Below are 24,008 nucleotides of genomic sequence, written 5' to 3'. Positions count from 1 at the left end.
GTCTGGCTAATGGTTTATCAATTTTTTTTATCTTCTCAAAGAACCAGCTTTTAGTTTTATTGATACTTTCTAATGTTTTCTTTGTTTCTATTTCACTTATTTCTGCTCTGATCTTTATGATTTTTTTTCCTTCTACTAACTTTGGGTTTTGTTTATTCTTCTTTCTCCAGTTCCTTTAGGTGTAAGGTTATATTGTTTATTTGAGATTTTTCTTGTTTCTTGAGGTAGGCTTGTATAGCTGTAAACTTCCCTCTTAGAACTGCTTTTACTGCTTCCCATAGGTTTTGGATCATCGTGTTTTCATTGTCATTTGTCTCTAGGTATTTTTTGATTTCCTCTTTGATTATTTCAGTGATCTTTTGGTTATTTAGTAACATATTGTTTAGCTTCCATGTGTTTGTGTTTTTTACGTTTTTTTCCCTGTAATTGATTTCTAAGCTCATAACATTGTAGTCAGAAAAGATGCTTGATATGTTTTCAATTTTCTTAAATTTACTGAGGCTTAATTGTGACCCAAGACATGATATATCCTGGGGAAGGTTCCATGCGCAGTTGGGAAGAAAGTGTAATCTGCTGCTTTTGGATGGAATGTCCTATGAATATCAATTAAACCTCTCTTGTCTGTTGTGTCATTTAAAGCTTCTGTTTCTTTATTAGTTTTCTGTTTGGATGATCTGTCCATTGGCATAAGTGAGGTGTTAAAGTTCCTCACTATTATTGTGTTTCTGTTGATTTTCTCTTTTATAGCTGTTAGCAGTTACCTTATGTATTGAGGTACTCTTATGTTGGGAGCATATATATTTATAATTGTTATATATTCTTCTTGGATTAATACCTTGATCATTATGTAGTGTCCTTCCTTGTCTTTTGTAACATTCTTTATTTTAAAGTCCATTTTATCTGATATGACTATTGCTACTCCAGCTTTCTTTTGATATCCATTTGCATGGAATATCTTTTTCCACCCCCTCACTTTCAGTCTGTATGTGTCCCTAGGTCTGAAGTAGGTCTCTTGTAGACAGCATATATGTGGGTCTTGTTTTTTTATCCATTCAGCAAGCCTGTGTCTTTTGGTTGGAGCATTTAATCCATTCACGTTTAAGGTAATTATCGATATGTATGTTCCTATTACCAGTTTCTTAATTGTTATGGGTTTGTTTTTGTAGGTCCTTTTCTTCTTTTGTGTTTCCCACTTAGCGAAGTTCCTTTAGCATTTGTTGTAGAGCTGGTTTGGTGGTGCTGAATTCTCTTAGCTTTTGCTTGTCTGTAAAGCTTTTGATTTCTCCATTAAATCTAAATGAGATCCTTGCTGGATAGAGTAATCTTGGTTGTAGGTTCTTCCCTTTCATCACTTTAAATATATCATGCCACTCCCTTGTGGCAGAAACTTCAGGGTTTCTGCTGAGAAATCCGCTATTAACATTATGGGAGTTCTCTTGTGTGTTATTTGTCATTTTTCCCTTGCTGTTTTCAATAATTTTTCTTTGTCTTTAATTTTTGTCTGTTTGATTACTATATGTCTCAGCATGTTTCTCCTTGCTTTTATCCTGCCTGAGACTCTCTGCGCTCCCTGAATTTGTGTGGCTCTTTCCTTTCACATGTTAGGGAAGTCTTTGACTGTAATCTCTTCAAATATTTTCTCGTGTTCTTTCTCTCTCTCTTCTGCTTCTGGGACTCTTATAATGCAAATGTTGTGGCATGTAATGTTGTCCCAGAGATCTCTTAGGCTGTCGTCTTTTCTTTCCATTCTTTTTTCTTTATTTTGTTCCATAGCAGTGAATTCCGCCATTCTGTTTTCCAGGTCACTTATCCGTTGTTCTGCTTCCGTTATTCTGCAATTGATTCCTTCTAGTGTAGTTTTCATTTCAGTTATTGTATTGGTCATCTCTGCTTGTTTGTTCTTTAATTCTTCTAGGCCTTTGTTGAACATTTCTTGCATCTCCTTGATCTTTGCCTCCATTCTTTTTCCGAGGTCCTGCATCATCTTCACTGTCATTATTCTGAATTCTTTTTCTGGAAGGTTGCGTGTCTCCACTTCATTTAGTTGTTTTTCTGTGGTTTTATCTTGTTCATTCATCTGGTACATAGCCCTGTGCCTTTTCATTTTGTTTATCTTTCTGTGAATGTGGTTTTTGTTCCAGAGGCTGCCAGATTGTAGCTCTTCTTGCTTCTGCTCTCTGCCCTCTGATGGATGAGGCTATCTAAGAGGCTTGTGCAAGTTTCCTGATGGGAGATACTAGTGGTGGGCATAGCTGGTTGTTGCTCTGGTGGGCAAAGCCAAGTAAAATTTTAAACCACTTGTCAGCTGATGGGTGAGGCTGGGTTCCCTCCCTGTTGGTTGTTTGACCTGAGGCGACCCAACATTGGAGTCTCCAGGCTCTTTGTTGGGGCTAATGGCGGGCTCCAGGAGAGCTCATGCCAAGGAGTACTTCCCAGAACTTTTGCTGCCAGTGGCCTTGTCCCCACAGTGAGCCACAGCCATCCCCTGCCTCTGCAGGAGACCCTCCAACAGTAGCAGGTAAGTCTGGTTTAGTCTCTTATGGTGTCACTGCTCCTTCCCCTGTGTCCCAATGCACACATTACTTTGTGTGTGCCCTCCAAGGGTGAAGTCTCTTTTTCCCCCAGTCCTTTTGAAGTCCTGCAATCAAACCCCACTAGACCTCAAAATCTGATTCTCCTGGAATTCCTCCTCCCATTTTTGGCCCCCCAGGTTGGTAAGCCTGATGTGGGGCTCAGAACCTTCACTCTTTTGTGGAATAAGTGTTCTCCAGTTTGTGAATCATTCACCCAACAACTATGGGATTTGATTTTATTGTGATTGCGCCCCTCCCACAATCTCATTGTGGCTTCTCCCTTGTCTTTGGATGTGGGGTATCTTTTTTGGTGAGTTCCAGTGTCTTCCTGTTGATGATTGTTCAGCAGTTAGTTGTGATTCTGGTGCTCTCACAAGAGAGAGTGAGAGCACGTCCTTCTACTCCTCCATCTTGAAGCAATCTGAGTAGCTTCTTGATGATACACTTCTGGTGAATTAAAATAATTTGGTTATTGATGCTTTACTTATGTAATCTTTAGTGAAATAATATAAAATGTTATGAGGTAAAGATTGTTAAAAATAATTAAATTAATTTTGGTGTTGAGTGTTATTAAATGACTTGCCCAATACTTCATGTGTTAGGGGTTGAGTAAGGAGTATAATCTTGACTTTTTATCTTCTCATTTAATTTGTAAGGACTATCAGCCAACAATCTTGTCAAAGAAATATATTTTGATTGCTAACTCTGAAGAGGGATGAGAAGAAAATTGGAAAATATATATACTGAATATATGGAGAATATTTGCTCAGGTACTAAAATTGATTTTCCCATATCAAATTCTTTACTTTTTGTATTTTCCCAGTAAACTTATAGTATGAAGATTCTAGCCTCATTTCAAATGGCTACACAGTTTATTTAATAAATTAGTGTTTTCTATATTCTTTGATTATTGAGCTTTATTAGCTCAACAATTAGTTTAAATAATCCCCCCATCCCTTAGTTATTATTACTTTTCTTGTAATTTTGTTTGGTTCAACAATGTTTGTTTTTGTTAGCAAGATGATTTGAGAATACATTCATATCTCTCCCTCTGTCATTTAGTATGACTGAAGAAGCTAGTTTTTTCTTTTTCAATATTTTCTTGTACTTTCATTGACTTTTATTGGAAACGGTTCTATCAATATTTTAAAAGCAGAGCCCTGCTTCCAATTTTCCAGACAGTATCATTGTGTTACTATATTTTAGAATGATATGTTTTGCTATTTGCTCAAAATTATTTGATAGAAAAAGTCCTAAAATAGACATTTATTTATTATTTACCTTAAAAGACAATGTACCAGAGACTGTGATCTGCAAATTGTTTAAAAAATCTGAGCTCCAGTTTAATTTCTAGTCCTGTGTTCATACATAAATTGGTGATGTCATCATCACTGGCTAATATCTTCAAAATTTTAAAAGCAAAGACACGTGTTTTTAAAGTCCATCTATACCATAAGTCATCATAGTTTCAACTAAATAGGATGTTTGCTTATCTCTAGATTGAAGCAAGTGGAACACATCAGAACTCTGAATGAAAGTGTTTGAATAAGAGAAAGGCTTTGGCCTAATTCATCTGGACCTTTATTACATCTAATGTGTAATAACCATGGTCACAAAGAGTGTTTTAGTCTACTGCTTTTTCAGCCTGAGGTGACCAACAGAACACCTTATGGATAATAAATTATTATTTTGCCCTTTGCTTAGGACTGGGCAACTTTGGCCAATACTGAGTTCAAAATTGTACTCTCTCCTGAGTACCATGTTAGCTTTCATTTGGAAAAAAAAGTGAATTCTATATCATCTGTTTCATTCAACATTTTTTTTGTTAGTTTAATCATCTGGCTTTTGTCTTCATGATGACTTTAGAATGTTGGCTCTCAAGAGAAAAGTACTGCTCCTTAGGGAACAATTTAGACATCTCTGGAAGACTCTGAGTTGTCACAATTATTGGAAAACTTCACTAACCCTTATTAGGAAGGGACCAGCGTTGCTAGATCCCCTTCAATGTAAGAGACAGTGAACATAATGAAGAATGTTCTGTATGACTTTCAGTTGTTCTATTGGCCAACCATGTAGTTTACAAATGTAATAACAGCTATCTGAGCCCAGAACCTAACTCATTTTTACATATAAATCCAGATATTTTTGCTAGTTTTTTAATATATATTGCATTTTTCAGATACTTAACAAGTGTGAAAATCAAGGGAAGAATATGCTTTATTTATATTTTTGTAAATTTATACCAATAATTATTTGCTATTTTGGAAAACATTTTACTGAGAACAATGCATTGAAATTTAGGTCACATGTGCCCAGAAGATTACTGGTTTTTATTTGTAGCTGACATATGAATGGCCACTTTTTATTTATGGTGGAAACATTCACTAGTTAATTAAATCTTCTAGTATAGTCAGTTCCAAGCACTTAGACATAAAAAAATACATATTATTAGAATGCATAAGTGATCTGGAAGATAGAATAAAGGAAATCACCCAAATAGAACAGACACAAAGACAAATGAAACAAAAAACTAGTGCATCATATGAGATTTCTGGGATAATATCAAATGTGCCAACATTTGCATTATAGGGGTTCCAGAAGGAGAAGAGAGAGAGGGTATCAAAAATGTATTTGAAAAAATTATGGCTAAAAACTTCCCAAACCTAAAGAATGAAACAAATATACAGGTAGAGGAAGCACAGAGGGTCCCAAACAAGATGAATACAAACAGACCCACACCAAGACATATCATAATTAAAATGCCAGAAGTAAAAGATAAAGAGAGAATTCTAAAGGCAGCAAGAGAAAAACAAACAGTCATATACAAGGGAATCCTCATAAGACTCTCAGCTGATTTCTCTGCAGAAACTTTACAGGTCAGAAGAGAGTGGCATAATATAGTCAAAGTGCTGAAAGTGAAAAACTTGAAACCTACGATTCTCTATCCAGCAAGATTATCATTTAGAATAGAAGGAGAGATACAGAACTTCTCAGACAAGAATAAACTAAAAGAATTCAGCAACACAAAACCCACCATAAAAGAAATGTTGAAAGGTCATCTTTAAATGGAAAAGAAGCAAAAAACCTATAGGAAAAATCCCAGTAGGAAAGGCAAATATATAGTAAGGACTGAAGATCACTTAAATAAACCAGTGACATAGATTAAAAGACAAAAAAATGTTATGGCAACTATAACTACAATAAACAATAAAGGGAAGAGGGAATAACCATGAAGATATAAAATATGACATCGTAAATACAAAATGTGGGGGGAAAGAGTAAAAATGTAGATCTTTTAGAACATGTTTGAATGTAAATAACTAATAGTTTAAATCAAGTAGATAAAATTATGGGTCAACATATATGAACCCCACTGTGACCATAACTTAAAAACCTACAGTAGATAGACACACACAAAAAAAAAGAAAGGAACCCAAGCCTACCACAAAAGAAAATCATCAACCCACAATGAAAGAAACAAAAAATTAAATGAACAGTGAAGAACTACAAAAACAACTGGAAAACAAGTAATAAAATGACAACACGTACATATCTATCAATAATTACTTTAAATGTCAGTGGACTAAATGCTCTGATCAAAAGATTTAGGGTGGCTAATTGGATTAAAAAAAAAAAAAAAAAAGACCTTTCAATATGGTGTCTACAAGAGACTCCCTAAGGGCTAAAGACACACACAGACTGAAAGTGAGAGGATAGGAAAAAAGATATTTCATGCAAATGGAAAAGAAAAGAAAGTGAGAGTAGTAATACTTATATCAGACAAAACAGACTTTGAAACAAAAGCCAAAACAAAAGACAAAGAAGAGCAATATATAATGATAAAGAGATCAATACAAGAAGAGGATATTACACTCCTTAACATATACAGGAGCACATAAATATATAAAGCAAACACTAACAGACCTAAAGGGAGATATCAACAATAATACAATAGTAGTAGGAGACTTTAACACCACACGGACAGCAATGGACAGATCAACAAGACAGAAAATTAATAAGGCAACAGTGGTCTTAAATGACAATATACCAGTTGGACATGATTGATATACAGGACATTACATCCAAATCTAGCAGAATACACATTATTTTCCAGTGCACATGAAACGTCCTCCAGGATAGATCACATACAAGGTCACAAAACAAGCCTCAACAAATTTAAGAGAATAGAAATTATATCAAGCATTTTTCTGACCACGATGGTATGAAACTAGAAATCAACAACAAAAAAACTGTGAAAAGAGCAAATATGTGGAAACTAAGCAATATGTTACTAAAAAAACAATGGGTCAACAATGAAATCAAAGAGAAAATCAGAAAATACCTTGAGGCAAATGAAAATGGAAACACAAGTTTCCAAAATGTATAAGAACTAGCCAATGAAGTTCTAAGAGAGAAGCTCATAGTAATACAGGCCTTCCTCAAGAAACAAGAAAAATCTCAAATAAACAACTTAACCTACAACCTAAAATGATTAGAAAAAGAAGAACAAACAAAACCGGAAGTCAGCAGAAGGAAGGAAATAATAAAGATCAGAGAGGAATAAATAAAATAAAGATTAAAAAAAAAAACAGAAAAGAGCAATGAAACCAAGAGCTGTTTTCTAAGAAGAGAAGGGACCCAAATAAGCAAAATAAGAAATGAAAGAGGAGAAATATAACTGATACTATAGAGATACAAAAAATCATAAGGGAATACCATGAGCAGTTATATGATGACAAATTGGACAACCTGGAAGAAATAGATGTATTTCTAGAAACATACAGTCTGCCAAGACTGAGTCAACAAGGTACAGATAATTTGAAGAGATTGATCACTAGAAATGAAATCGAATTCATAATGCAAAAACTCCCAGCAAACAAAAGCCCAGGACCAGATGTTTTCACAGGGGAAGTCTGCCAAACATATAAAGAAAAACAAATACCTATCTTCCTCAAACTATTCCAAAGAAATTAAAGTGGAGGGAGTACATCCAAATTTATTCTACAGTCCATCACTATCCCGATATCAAAACCAGACAAGGGCACTAAGAAAAATAAAATTATAGGCCAATATCTTTGATAAATATAGATGCAAAAATCCTCAACAAAATATTAGCAAACTGAAATTAACAGTACATAAAAAGGATCATGCACCATGATCAAGTTGGATTTATTCCAGGGTCACAAGAATGGTTCAACAGTCACAAATTAATCAATATGATACATCACATTAACAAAAGTAAGTATAAAAATCACATGATCATTTCAGTAGATGCAGAAACAGCATTTGAAAAATTTCAACATCCATTCATAAAAAATATCATCATAGTGGCTATAGAGTGAACATATCTCAACATAATAAAGGCCATTTATGACAAATCCACAGCCAACCTAATACTTATTGATAAAAAGCTGAAAGTCTTCCTGCTAAATTCAGGAACAATACAGTGATGGTCACTCTTGCTACTTCTATTTAACATAGTATTAGAAGTCCTGGCCACAGCAATCAGATAAGGAAAAGAAATAAAGTTATTCAAATTGGAAGGGAAGAGGTAAAACTGTCACTATTTGCAGATGACATAACACAATATATAGAGAATTCTAAAGTCTCCACCCAGAAACAGTTAGAACTAATAGATGAATTCAACAAGGTTGCAGAAAATAATATTAATATACAGAATCTGTTGCACTTATGTACACTAATAATGAAATATCAGAAAGAGAAAGTAAAAAATACTTCTATTTAAAATTGCATAAAAAAATAAAATACCTAGTGATAAATTTAATCAAGGAGGTGAAAAACCTATACTCTGAAAACTAAAATATTGAGGAAGGAAATTGAAGATGATGCAAAGAAATGGAAAAATATCCCATGCTTTTTGATTGAAAGAATTAATATTGTTAAAATGGCCATACTACCTAAAGCAATCTACAGACTTAGTGCAATCCCTATCAAAATATCCATGACATTTTTCACCAAACTAGAACCAATAATTCTAAAATTTCTATGGAAACACAAAAGACCCTGAATTGCCAAATCAATCTTGAGAAAAAAATGAATAAAGCTGGAAGTATAACCCTCCCAGACTTCAGACTAATACTACAAATCTACAGTAATCAAAACAGCATGGTACTGGCACAAAAACAGACAAATAGATCAATGGAACAGAGTAGAGAGCCCAGAAATAAACCCACATACCTATTGTCAATTAATCTATGACAAAAGAGGCAAGGCTATACAATGGAGTAAAACAGTCTCTCAACAAGTGGTGCTGGGAAAATTGGACAACCACAGGTAAAACAATGAGATTAGAACGTTCCCCCACACCATATACAAAAGTAAACTCAAAATGGTTTAAAGACCTAAGTGTAAGACCTGAAACCATAAAACTCCTAGAAAACAACATAGGCAGAAAACTCCTTTGCATAAATCTTAGCAATATTTTCTTGGATCAGTCTCCTAAGGCAAAATAAATAGAAGCAGAAATAAACAAATGGGATGTAATTAAACTTAAAAGCTTTTGCACATCAAAGGAAAGCATTGAGAAGATGAAAAGACAACATACGGAATGGAAGAAAAAAATTGCAAATGATGAGACCAATGGAGAGTTAATATCCAAAATATGCAAACATCTCATACAACTCAATATCAAAAAAAAACAAGCAATCTAATAAAAAATGAGCAAAGACCTGAATAGGCATTCCTCCTAAGAAGACATACAAATGGCTAACAGGTACATGAAAAGATGGTCAACCTTGCTAATTATTAGAAAAATGCAAATCAAAACAACAATGAGGTATCACCTCACACCTGTCAGAATAGCTATCATCAAAAAGTCTACAAATGACAAAAGTTGGAGAGGATGTGGAGAAAAGGGAACCCTGGTATATGGTTGGTGGGATGTTAATTGGTACAGTCACTGTGGAAAACAGTATGGAGATTCCTCAAAAAACTAAAAAATAAGACTACCATATGATGCAACAATTCCACTCCTGGGTATGTATCTGGAAAAATGAAAACACTAATTTGAAAAGATATATGCACCCCAATGTTCATAGCAGCACTATTTACAATAGCTGAGACATATAAGCAACCCAAAGTACCCATAAACAGATACTTGGCTTAAAAAGATATATATATATATATATAAAATAAATACATATTATTTAACAATAAGTTAGTATATATATATAATTGTGCGTATATATATACACACAATGGAATATTACTCAACCATAAAAAATAATGAAATACTGCCATTTGCAGCAATGTGAATGGACTCAGAGAATATTATGCTTAGTGAAATAAGTCCGACAAAGACAAATACTGTATGATATCACTTACCTAAAAAATAATACAAATGAATGTATATGCAAAACAGAAACAGAGCCATAGATATAGAAAACAAACTTGTGGTTACCAAAAGAGAGAGGGAAAAGGGGGAGAGCCAAATTAGGGGTACGGAATTAACAGATATACACTACTATATATAAAATAAATCAGCAACAAGGATATAATGTACAGCACAGGGAATTATATCCATTATCTTGTAATAGTTTATAATGGAGTATAATCTGCAAAAATACTGAATCACTATGCCATACACCTGAAACTAACAAAATATTGTAAATCAACTCTAATTCAATAAAAAAGAAATAAATATTAGTTAACTATAAGTTAGTTTTCTCTTCTCTCTCCTGTATGTTGGAGTTAAGGCTTTATACTGATTATATTATAACTTACATGTGTTGCTATGTGATAGTACCCTAAGAATTTTATTCCAGGATAGTAGAGGTAGTGTTAGAACTATTGTTAAAGGGAACTTTGGGTGTCATGAGGTTGCAAGTTACTGCTTTCGTCAGAGTGGACTCACTTTGACAGAAGTTAGAACAACATTAAAGAATTTTGAAATCTTCCACTCTCATTTTTAGTACATGCCAACATTCAAAAGGCAAAAATAAAACAAAAAACAAAAAAACAAACCACCAAAAACACCCTCATTTGCTTTAAAAGAAACTATTTCTTGTGATTGAATTGAAAAACATTTACAGTTCATGGAAACATTAGTTTAATTTAGAGACCCTAAACTCAAGACCCACAAATTAAATCCTATTCTTTTAAAGTTTGGTTTGGCCAGCATCATAGTTCAAAATTGTTTTAATTTAAATGACTAGATGAGTACATACTTTAAGCTGTACCAACCCTGCTGGCATATACCAAAGGAATAAAATGGCACCTCAAGTGTAACAGGAGTATGTATTTTGTAACTTGTACAAAATTGGCTCCCACTGAAAAAAAAATGGGGTTGGCTGAAGGGTTGGTCAGTTACCAGAATTTAGAAATTAGGAGACTGTATGTGAAACATCCTGATTTCTGGCTGAGCATGAAAACTGGAAGATCTAGCAACAGTGGATCTTTATTCCACTGCAGCAACAATAATCTGGGTCTGAGAAGTGGCTTCCTCCTTTACACAGGCAGCAACTTTACAGAGAGGTTCAGTTCTTTACTGGCTTTCTCATCTGTTCTGATTCATTGATTTATATTATCTGCCAGAACCCTATGTTTGTGACCTCTGGTTTAACTGGATATAAAACTACATACATGAAGAAAAATAAAATATTCAAAATAATCAGAAATGTGTAGCATGCTATAAAATATCAGGTCTTTTTTATTATAAGGTTATATGTTAATTATGAAAATAAATAACACTATCATGCAACATGATGAAAGGTGGGGAGGAAGGGAACAGCAAGAGAAACATAGGATTTACAACCAGGGTCTTGTATTATCTGTTTTACACTTTTACCTGTGGATGTCTGTATGTAAATCATATTTCCTTTATGAACTTCCATTTTCTAATCTTTTAGCATGACAGTAAAATCTGACTGTGGTGTACAATGTTTGTGTTCCACTCATATCTTTGGCTCAATTTTTTAAATACTGTTTTGAAGGCCCCCTCCCCACTCCCAGCTTCTGTGTGCATTTGCTTATAGCAGTGAGCAAAAGGCTGCCCTTGGGCTACTGAAATCTATCTTGCTCACAAATGGTTAGGAGACAGTTACCTGGAAAATTACATTCCCCTTGAAGATGCCTAGTCATTGTTGGAGGCAGTGGGCATAAGGAAGTTCAGATCCTTTACCTCAAGTTAGTAGAATTCTGAGGCATAACTTATACTCTAAAATGCCTGTGCAGGTGACATTAAACCTACCCTCAACCTTTTTTTTTTTTTTCCAAATATTACAACATTGCTCAGCTTCTTTCACTTCCTTGGGATATTTTCCTTACTTTATATTTTGTATACAAAATCACATCTCAGGATCTGATTCTGGGGAAGTCTGACTAAAACAATTACTAACGAACCTCATAGTACTAGTGTAAGATATAATGTGATGCATGATATGGAATTTTAAAATAATATTATAAAATGCTTTTCTTAAAAATTCTGGTTGAATTGTCAAGGCAAAATCACAATCTTTTCCCATGCCCAAAACATACTGAAAGAATTAATTTAATAGAAAATATTATGAGAACAACCTATCCATATCTTTTGGATGATATGGATAATGAGAAATATACATAATGAGAAAGCCAAAACCTCAGTAGAAGTCAAGAAGTGGTGTTTTACACAAGCCTCGTAGATAGCCTCATCCACCAGAGGGCAGACAGCAGAAGTAAGAAGAACTACAATCCTGCAGCCTGTGGAACAAAAACCACATTCACAGAAAGATAGACAAGATGAAAAGGCAGAGGGCTATGTACCACATTAAGGAACAAGATAAAACCCCAGAAAAACAACTAAATGAAGTGGAGATAGGCAACCTTCCAGAAAAAGAATTCAGATTAATGATAGTGAAGATGATCCAGGACCTCAGAAAAAGAATGGAGGCAAAGATCAAGGAGATGCAAGAAATGTTTAACAAAGACCTAGAAGAATTAAAGAACAAACAAACAGAGATGAACAATAAAATAACTGAAATGAAAATTACATTAGAAGGAATCAGTAGCAGAATAACAGAGGCAGAAGAACAGATAAGTGATCTGGAAGACAGAATGGTGGAATTCACTGCTGCAGAACAGAATAAAGAAAAAAGAATGAAAAGAAATGAAGTCAGCCTAAGAGACCTCTGGGACAACATTAAATGCCAAAACATTTGCATCATAGTGGTCCCAGAAGGAGAAGAGAGAGAGAAAGAACCCGAGAAAATATTTGAAGAGATTGTAGTTGAGAACTTCCCTAACATGGGAAAGGAAATAGCTACCCAAATCCAGCAAGTGCAGCGAGTCCCATAGAGGATAAATCCAAGGAGAAACATGCCGAGACACATAGTAATCAAATTGGCAAAAAATTACGACAAAGAAATATTATTGAAAGCAGCAAAGGAAAAATGACAAATAACATACAAGGGAACTCCCATAATGTTAACAGCAGATTTCTCAGCAGAAACTCTACAAGCCAGAAAGGAGTGTCATGATATACTTAAAGTGATAAAAGGGAAGAACCTACAACAAAGATTACTCTACCCAGCAAGGATCTCATTCAGATTCGATGGGGAAATGAAAAGCTTTACAGACAAGCAAAAGCTAAGAGAATTCAGCACCACCAAACCAGCTTTACAACAAATGCTAAAGGAACTTTTCTAAGTGGGAAACACAAGAGAAGAAAAGGACCTACAATAACAAACCCAAAACAATTAAGAAAATGGTAATAGGAACATACATATCAATAATTACCTTAAATGTGAATGGATTAAATGCTCCAACCAAAAGACACAGGCTTGCTGAATGGATATAAAAATAAGACCCATACATATGTTGTCCACAAGAAACTACTTCAGACCTAGGGACACATACAGACTGAAAGTGAGGGGATGGAAAAAGATATTCCATGCAAATGGAAATCAAAAGAAAGCTGGAGTAGCAATACTCATATCAGATAAAATAGACTTTAAAATAAAGAATGTTACAAGAGACAAGGAAGGACACTACATAATGATCAAGGAATCAATCCAAGAAGAAGATATAACAATTATAAATATATATGCACCCAACATAGGAGCACCTCAATACATAAGGCAACTGCTAACAACTATAAAAGAGGAAATCGACAGTAACACAATAATAGTGGGGGACTTTAACACCTCACTTACACCAATGGACAGATCATGCAGACAGAAAATTAATAAGGAGACACAAGCTTTAAATGCCACAATAGACCACATAGATTTAATTGATATTTATAGGACATTCCATCCAAAAACAGCAGATTACACTTTCTTCTCAACTGCGCATGGAACATTCTCCGGGATAGATCACATCTTGGTTCACAAATTAAGCCTCAATAAATTTATGAAAATTGAAATCATATCAAGCATATTTTCTGACCACAATGCTATTAGATTAGAAATGAACTACAGGAAAAAAATGAAATTAAGGTAACACTCCCATTTACCATTGCAACAAAAAGAATAAAATACATAGGAATAAACCTACCTAGGGAGACAAAATACCTGTATGCAGAAAACTATAAGACACTGATGAAAGAAATGAAAGATGATACCAACAGATGGAGAGATATGCCATGTTCTTGGATTGGAAGAATCAATATTGTGAAAATGACTATACTACCCAAAGCAATCTACAGATTCAATGCAATCCCTATCAAATTACCCATGGCATTTTTTTTACGTAACTAGAACAAAAATCTTAAAACTTGTATGGAGACACAAAAGACCTCATATAGCCAAAGCAGTCTTGAGGGCAAAAAACGGAGCTGGAGGAATCAGACTCCCTGGCTTCAGACTACACTACAAACCTACAGTAATCCAGACAATACGGTACTGGCACAAAAACAGAAACATAGATCAATGGAAAGAGACAGAAATCCCAGAGGTAAGGCCACACACGGATGGTCACCTAATCTATGACAAAGGAGTCAAGGATATACAATGGAGAAAAGACAGTTGTCTTCAATAAGTGGTGTTGGGAAAACTGGACAGCTACATGTAAAAGAATGAAATTAGAACACTCCCTAACACCATGCACAAAAATAAACTCAAAATGGATTAGAGACCTAAATGTAAGACTGGATATTATAAAACTCTTAGAGGAAAACATAGGAAGAACACTTTTTGACATAAATCACCACAAGATGTTTTTTGATCCACCTCCTAGAGTAGCGGGAATAAAAACAAAAATAAACAAATGGGACCTAATGAAACGTCAAAGCATTTGCGCAGCAAAGGAAACCATAAACAAGATGAAAAGACAACACTCAGAATGGGAGAAAATATTTGCAAACGAATCAACAGACAAAGGATTAATCTCCAAATATATAAACAGCTCATGCCGCTCAATATTAAGAAACAAACAACCTAATCCAAAAATGGGCCGAAGATCTAAACAGACATTTATCCAAAGAAGACATACAGATGGCCAAGAAGCACATGAAAAGATGCTCAATATCACTAATTATTAGAGAAATGCAAATCAAATCTACAATGAGGTGTCACCTCACACCAGTTAGAATGGGCCTCATCAGAAAATATACAAACAACAGATGCTGGAGAGGGGGTGGAGAAAAGGGAACCCTCTTGCACTGTTAGTGGGAATGTAAATTGATACAGCCACTATGGAGAACCATATGGAGGTTCCTTAAAAAACTAAAAATAGAACTACCATATGATTTAGCAATCCCACTACTGGGCATATACCCAGAGAAAACCATAATTCAAAAAGACACGTGCCCCCCAATGTTCATTGCAGCACTATTTACAATAGCCAGGTCATGGAACCAACCTAAATGCCCATCGACAGACGAATGGATAAAGAAGATGATGTACATATATACAATGGAATATTACTCAGCCATAAAAAGTAACGAAATGGGGTCATTTGTTGAGATGTGGATGGATCTAGAGACTGTCATACAGAGTGAAGTAAGTCAGAAAGAGAAAAACAAATATCATATATTAACGCATGTATGTGGAACCTAGAAAAATGGTACAGATGAACCAGTTTGCAGGGCAGAAGTCGAGACATAGATGTAGAGAACAAACGTATGGACACCAAGGGGGGAAAGACGTGGGGGGGGGTGGGGATAGTGGTGTGATGAATTGGGCGATTGGGATTGACATGTATACACTGATGTGTATAAAATTGATGACTAGTAAGAACCTACTATATAAAAAATAAAATAAAATTCCAAAAACAAATCAGTTCAAGATTTGTCTGCCTAGTTTTCTGGAGTCTCAGTTAAGATATATCTGCTTGAGGTCCTGCTTTTGTATGTGCAAATTCTTTCATACCTTAAGCATTAAAAACAGAAAAAGAACTTCCCTGGTGGCGCAGTGGTTAAAAATCTGCCTGCTAATGAAGGGAACACGGGTTCGAGCCCTGGTCTAGGAAGATCCCACATGCTGTGGAGCAACTAAGCCCGTGAGCCACAACTACTGAGCCTGCACGTCTGGAGCCTGTGCTCCACAATGGGAGAGGCCGCGACAGTGAGATGCCCGCACACCGCAATGAAGAGTGGCCCCCGCTCGCCGCAACTGGGAAAAGCCCTCGCACAGAAATGAAGACCCAACACAGCCAAAAATAAATAAATAAATAAATTAATTAATTAAAGCACTCCATTGCTTACACCCTCACACCATTTAAAAAAAAAAAAAAGAAGTGGTGTTTTGATGACAACTACATTGCTTCTGTAACCAGTTTTATTTGACCCTGTGACAACAATAAGGAATAACATGGCATTATGCTGTGTTTTTCATTTATTTATTCATCTATTTATACATTTGTTTATTTATTTTGTGTTGCATTGGGTCTTAGTTGCTGCACACGGGATCTTTCATTGTGATGTGCAGGCTCTTGGTTGTGGTGTGTGGGCTTCTCTCTAGTTGTGGTGTGTGGGCTCAGTAGCTGTGGCACGTGGGCTTAATTGCCCCATGGCATGTGTGATCTTAGTTCCCAGACCAGGGATTGAACCCATGTCCCCTGTGTTGGAAGGCCGATTCTGAACCACTGGACCACCAGGGAAGTCAGTATGCTTTTCTTTTTGCTCTAATTTTTAACTCAAATTTTGGATTCTTTTTTGGAGTAAAACAGGATCTTCACTGTTTACAAGGTTATTTCTGAGTTGCAAAAATTCTCTCTGATATTTTTCCTTGTATTACCATGTTTTTCTCTGTAGTCTCTTATCCAATCTTGGCTGCCCAATCAGACAAACAGGAAGTGTGGGGACATTTTCTTTTTGCATCGGTAGTGGAAACCTTGGCAGTAGACAGTAACTGCACCAGGTCTGCCACATAGATGCATTCTATAATTTTCATCATGTATTCTATGTATCCAATATTGTCTTCCTATGAAAATCTTGCTATTGCCTTATGGCATTCACTGTGTTTCATTACAATATTTAACTATCCCCAAAGTTAGAATCTTCTTTCATTTACAAAATCTGAGAACCAAATTTTCAGTTCTCCAGTAGGTGTGAATTTAACTTGGCTAAAAAGAGACACATTAAGCCTAAACTAAACATTTTGCAACTGTTCTGTTAATTTGATTGTTATGATGGTCAATCATAAAGTGAATGGTAATTTTTTTTAATTTTTTTAATTGGGGTATAGTTGCTTTACAATGTTGTGTTAGTTTCTGCTGTACAGCGAAGTGAATCAGGTATATGTATGCATATATCCCCCCTTTTTTGGATTTCCTTCCCATTTAGGTCACCACAGAGCACTGAGTAGAGTTCCCTGTACTATACAGTAGGTTCTCATTAGTTATCTATTTTATACATAGCAGTGTATATATGTTGATCCCAATCTCCCAATTCATCCCATCCCCTGTTACCCACTTGGTGTCCATATGTTTGTTCTCTACATCTGTGTCTCTCTTTCAGCTTTGCAAATAGGTTTGTCTGCACCATTTTCTAGATTCCACATATATGCATTAATATATAATATTTGTTTTTCTCTTTCTGACTTACTTCACTCTGTATGACAGTCTCTAGGTCCATCCACGTCTTTGCAAATGGCACAATTTTGTTCCTTTTTATGGCTGAGTAATATTCCATTGTATATATGTACCGCATCTTCTTTATCCATTCCTCTGTTGATGGATATTTAGGTTGCTTCTATGTCCTGGTTATTGTAAATAGTGCTGCAGTGAACATTGGGGTGCATGTATATTTTAGAATCATGGCTTTCTCAGGGTATATACCCAGTAGTGAGATTACTGGGTCATATGGTAGTTTTATTTTTAGTTTTTTTAGGAAGATCCATACTGTTCTCCATAGTGGCTGTACCAATTTACATTCCCACCAACAGTGTAAAAGGGTTACCTTTTCTGGACACCCTCTCAGTATTTATTGTTTGTAGATTTTTTTTGATGGTGACCATTCTGACCAGTGTGAGGTAATACCTCATTGTAGTTTTGATTTGCATTTCTCTAATAATTAGTGATGTTGAGCATCTTTTCATGTGCCTCTTGACCATCTGTATGTCTTCTTTGGAGAAATATCTGTTTAGGTCTTCTGCCCATTATCTGATTGGGTTGATTGGGTTGATATTGAGCTGCATGAGCTGTTTGTGTATTCTGGAGATTAATCCCTTGTAAGTTGCTTCATTTGCAAATATTTTCTACAGTTCTGAGGGTTGTCTGTGAATGATAAATTTTTAAAATAAGGGACAAGGAGATACTTGGAGATACCTGGATGCAAAGCCAGAAACTACATATATCCTGTGCTTCAGATAGATCTGTGCTGCCCAACTTCTGACCTCAAATGCTCTTTACACACATGGGCATGTCAATGGGGACTTGACTACTTGGCTGTTGAGTCTCCCTCTCTTCTGTTTTATAGGATTTATAATATTTCCCTGGTCAAATGACTCAGCAGAGGGTGAGGAGATGTCATGAGACTGTGAGATGTTTCCTCTACATGATCTCAGAGCAGGAAATAGTAGCCTTGGCATATACTTTCATATTTGCATGTGAGCAGAAAGAAACAACCACACTCAACTGAGTGCTGTAATGTTAGACAAGCTCAAAATAGTTATAGAAAAAATGAATGTATAGATTTCTATTTTAATTTAAAGAGAAAGCTTTAAGAGAGTAAGGAGACTAAATAAAAGCTTGTTTTATTGTTATTCTCTAATATTACACTTTGTGAGTCTCACATTTTCAAAGGATGCTTTTTCCCCAAGATGATTATCAGTTTGATGACTTTTATTATTTTAGAAATTTATTAAAAGTACAATAGTTGATGGTAGAAGAAAATACTGCTTTCAAGGGCCAGGACTCCAGGTAACATTGGGCAGCATCCGATTTTTCCTTCTCCATTAACAATCAGAGCATCTCACAATCTATATTGATTCACTGCTCAGAAGCTCTTTGAAGTCACATTAGGATTTTGGTTTCTAGTGCTTTGGAACATTATCTGTTATATCTGTTATATCGTACACTGGAAAATGCTTATAGTGTCATGTTCAGGTTCCTTTAAAGGGCCATATTTTGGGGGTTTTTCTTTTGTTATAGGTTGATGACAACTGAGCTTATTATTAATGTTCTATTCACACATGATCAAAAGTGTAATCATTTTCATTGAATTGGTCAATTATTTTTTTAAATATATTTAATAAATGTCTCTTCACAAAATTAAACTCTTTTCTTCCCTAAATCATCTCAATTTTTACGACTCCCTTTAGAAAGAGACTTATTTAGATAAAGACTCACTTTTAAAAATTTTGCTTAATCAGATGGTGGTGAATGACATTTAGAGAAAAGTAAGAGCTAGAAGGAAACTGATCACCTTCAGATAAAGCCCCATACTTTTATAGAGAATAAACTTTAGCTAAGATGGTAAACAACCTTTCTAAATACATAGATTTAGTTGACAACAGATGAAACATGAGAACAGAAACATGCCCTGAATTCAGCATTCAGCTTCGGCTTTCACAGATTTCAATAGTGTGTATTTGAGTGATTTGTAGGGAGAAAAACACATCTATTGTACAATGCAGGCAACTTTAAGAATTGTATTCCATATTTTTATTGTCTTATTTCTCTCTCCCTGTTTTTAGCAACTAGACAGATCCTGGACCTTTTGAATAGTGATTAAATGTTGGAACTCCTAAAGAATCAGCTGGATTTGATTTTAAATTAAAAATAAATTCCTAGATACCACCAGTTTAAAACAGTAAATTTAAGAAAGTTATTATTTTGTAACTAATCATGTAAAAAAGATAGCATATTTTCTGATTTTTAAATTCCATTTTATATAACATTGAACAATAGATGTCACTGTTTGGCCAATAAAAATAACTATAGAATTATTTAATTTGATTATTTTTCTTCATAAACAATCCTTGTGCTGAACAGATAAGTTACAGGGTTCTGGTAGAAAAATCTCAAACAGTGGCAGCATCTTTTAAATATTAATATCTGGTTGTGTTTTCTCTAAAAAACACATTAATACATTAAATCCATTACTTTCTGAATCATTTTACATATAGCTAATTTAAAGCTGTTCATTTTATGCCTTTATATTAATGTTTTTATAATTAGGTGTCATTACAAAGAGAGTTAGAATAAGGTTATTTGAGGAGTATAGGCTCAGGTCAAGAAAGAAACCTCTCAGAGTATGATTAATTGTATTTTAAGTCCATGTAATGTCTAGTAAGCTAACTTGATTGACAGGGAATCTATACAAAATGGAAATTAGGGGTAGAGAAGCCAAGAAAGAAGAGATATTGAAAGTAATGCAATTGGATCCAATTGTGACGGATGGAGAAGTGATGGACTCTGATCCAGATTTCATGGATGGAGTCAAGGCCATATTCAAATTTATATTAATTTTGTGTAAACAAGTCAGAAGTTTTCAATAAGCTAAGGTGAAGTTGCTAAGCAGCTGGCAACAGGAAGGTGACTTGGAAGAAACAGTAGGGAGTGTTTGGAGATTGTTTAATGATAATGTTTTTTTTTTTTTTTTTTTTTTACACCTGCGGCATATTATAGAAAAAAAATTAGTTTAAGGTACAAGAAAACTGTTAAAATTTAACATCTGCTTCCTTAAGTTTTCCATAACATATTCTGCCAAAGTCCTAGGAAGTGTGTGCCTGATGCCAAAAAAAAAAAAAAAAAGAAAAAAGAAGAATTCAGAAAGTTTGGTGAATGAGCAACAACCAGGCCCTAAATCTAACAAGCTGTATATCCTAACTGCATTTGTAAAGTGGTTTAGTATTTATGAAGCACTTTCACACTTTCACACTAATTATCCAGGCTGCTCTCTGACTCCTCAACCCATTGCAAAATGACTTCTGGAGCAACCATTTCACTCAAGCTGATCTCTCAAATGTTATTAATGACCCACAAATTGTCAAAAACCACCAACCTGCTCTTAAGTCCTTATTCTATTCAATCACTGCTTTTTCTTTTTTTTTTAAATATGGTAAAGTACTCTCTCTCCTTTAATTTCTCTCTTCCCATGCTTTCTGTACCACTTTTTTCCCCTGGTTTTTCTTCTACCTTTCTGACCTCTTCTTATTTTTCTTCTCTGACAATTTTCCACTATCCTGTCCCTTAAATATTTGTGTTCTCAGATTTCTGCCTCTGACCCTTTTCTCTCTGAATGCTTTTCTGAATGGTTATGTTGGTGGGGAACATTTGAGCTACCTTCTGTACAATTGTTATTCAACAAATAATAATTTCCCCTATGTACTGGGTACTGTTTCAGGTGCTGGGGACACAGGAATCACGGGAAGTGTTATTGTCTCTTCCCTCAGTCCTTTAGTCTTTTAGTTCATTAGTTAGGGAAAGGGCATGTGTGGGAATATATTGAGTAATTGACTGATGTATCTACAACTTCTCCTTCAAGGTCCTCACCCTTCAAGTACATTTTCTTGTGCTCTCAGTCCCTACCCTAGCAGTTAGGAAATTATGGGATCACACATTTGAGGAGAGGGTTATTAACATCGAAATTCAGGGGAAAAGAAATGGGTCAAAATACTATTTTCAAGTATTAAATAGACTTTTGGAACTGGCAATAAAAGACATGGTCTTACAAGAAAAGGATTTTAGAAGTGCAAGAGGGCAAGTGTTTGGTTTTCTAAAGCATAAAGTAAATTCTGTAACAACAGAGTTTTTCCTGCCTGCCTGCCCAAATAAGATCCCAAGGGCTATTGAATAGGAGGAAACGAGAGATAGAGGCATAATCTGTGTCCTCTTCCCTTTGAGCCATTTCCTAAAGGGTAGTGGTAAAACACTGCAATGATTTAAGCACCCAAGGAGCGAGGTAACCTATGTTCAGATTGCTGGTTGGATTCCTAGATTCTGACAACTCTTCTACAAGTATAGAGAGAGCTGCATGTGGCCAAGTAATGGCTGAATCCAAACTTACAGAGCCTCAGGGCAGGTCTCTGGTAGGTGGCAGCTAAGAGTCAAGTATTTTCCTGTAAGGCTGAGGGTGGCAGAGATGTGACAGTGATGCCAAAGCACCTGGGGGAGCCCTGTGGCTAAGACAAATGAATAGCATTAGCAGGTGTGCCATGGAGTTTCTTTCTAGATGTCAGGTTGGAAAGCTGAGGCCAGGTAGGTGCCAGAGTGAAGAGATGACCCCTTCCCTAGAACAACTCTTTGCCAGCTCAAGCAAATGCTGAAAACCAGGCATTCACTTGTGGCGACTGCTCACACAAAAATTTTACTTTCTGCCATTGGACAGAGTGATTTCTCAAAATAGATTTTTTAAACAAAGATAGCTGTACTTTCCTCCTATTCTAGCTATGTGAAATTGATGGACAAATAGAAATATCTGCATGTGAGTGTTGAGTACATACAAAGCATCAGGGATCCTGGGAGATGTTAATGATATAAGCTAAATAAGAACTTGTCCCTGCCCTCAAGGAGCCTACATTTTATTGAAAAAGACAATGTTGAGCCAGCTTCTGGCTGATTTTCTTTTTATTACACCAAAGTATTCAGCATATTTACTGCTTTGAATGTCCCATCCTTTCATTTTGAGTCTACCAGGCTTCTCCTTTCTCATTCGAGACTTAGGGATGAATCATTTTGTGCAGTTTTCCCCTGCCCTTTTGGCTAAATTAACTATCAACTACTATATTCCCATAGCACTTTTTATATAGGATAGCACATTTTAAAATATATTTCTCAGTTGTACAAGGCTTTGTCTCCTCATTTAAATGATAAGCTCCTTAAAAACAGGGACAGTTATATACCTATTTTTTTCTGTCTTTAGCATCTAGTACATAGAAGATTATGAATAAAATCTTATTTTATTGAAAATTTTTATGCTGATTCTCCAGAATCACTCTGTATAATTAGTGTTGTATTCTTTAGACTTTTGTTTTTTTAACAGATTTGAAAATAATGAAGGATGCAGACAGTCAAATTACTTGTTTGAAGTCACATAGCTATGAGGTGGCAAAGCTTTGAACAAACAAAAAATATCTGACTCTAAATCTGCATTGTTACTCACTTAGCTCACTTGGTTCCAATCTTGGCATTTAGAACTGTGTCCAGATAGTTGTATAAGATTAACAATTTAAATTTACTCATGTGGCCCAAAGCAGTCTTCTCTTTCTTGTCCTCACAAACCTCATGACAAACCTAAACCTCAACATGCTATATTAACTGGTTCCATGTTGTAGCTTTTATTTTCAATTAATTATTTCAGAGTAAAACCCTCTGTACTTGTTGCTTTGATGTCTTCTTCCATTTTCCTACCCTGATTATTTCATTCATTTCTTCCATTGCCATTTAAGCCCTTGTATTCTAGCTCTGACATGTTCAGTATCACCTCAAACACACAGGTACAGAAGGCTGCCTGGGTCTGTCCAATTTTTATGTTCAATTATTGATTTGGTTCAATATCTTCTATAAAGTATTACCTTCTTTTTAATTTCTGAGATTACTTTTATTTAAGATTAGAAAGGAAATGCCTTAAATATGGAAAAAAAAAATTCAGAAAAAAAGCCATGTTAAGATTTTCTATCAACAGTTGCTCTTTTGGAGAATAGAAAGAATTGCACAAAATATTCATAAGTGACAGGTTTATTCTGAGGATAATATTCTACACTTTGAATAACAATTTTACATTTTTTTTAGTATCAACACATGCTAGAAACTGTGTTTCTTCTATTAGAATGATATTTTAAATCAGTAATCAAATTGAAAAGGAAAAATCATTCATTCATTCATTTAACCAGCACATAAATATTTATCTAGGACTGTCATACTATTTTATTATGTAGATCGTTAAAAATAACTTTACAGAGAAAATCAATAGAATAATAGTGTAAAACCTTACTATCACAGATTAATTGTGCAAAGGAGAATTTGAAATTATGTATTTAATTATTATGTTTTTTAAAAACAGTTTTATTAAGTGCAAGTTCATGCAGCAATTCAAAATAAGTTTGTCCACTACAA

This window comes from Balaenoptera physalus, assembly GCF_965194825.1.
Source record: "Balaenoptera physalus genome assembly, chromosome: 20".
Lineage (NCBI taxonomy): Eukaryota > Metazoa > Chordata > Mammalia > Artiodactyla > Balaenopteridae > Balaenoptera > Balaenoptera physalus.
The sequence above is the reverse complement of the archived record's forward strand: the minus strand, read 5'-3'. Positions refer to the sequence as shown.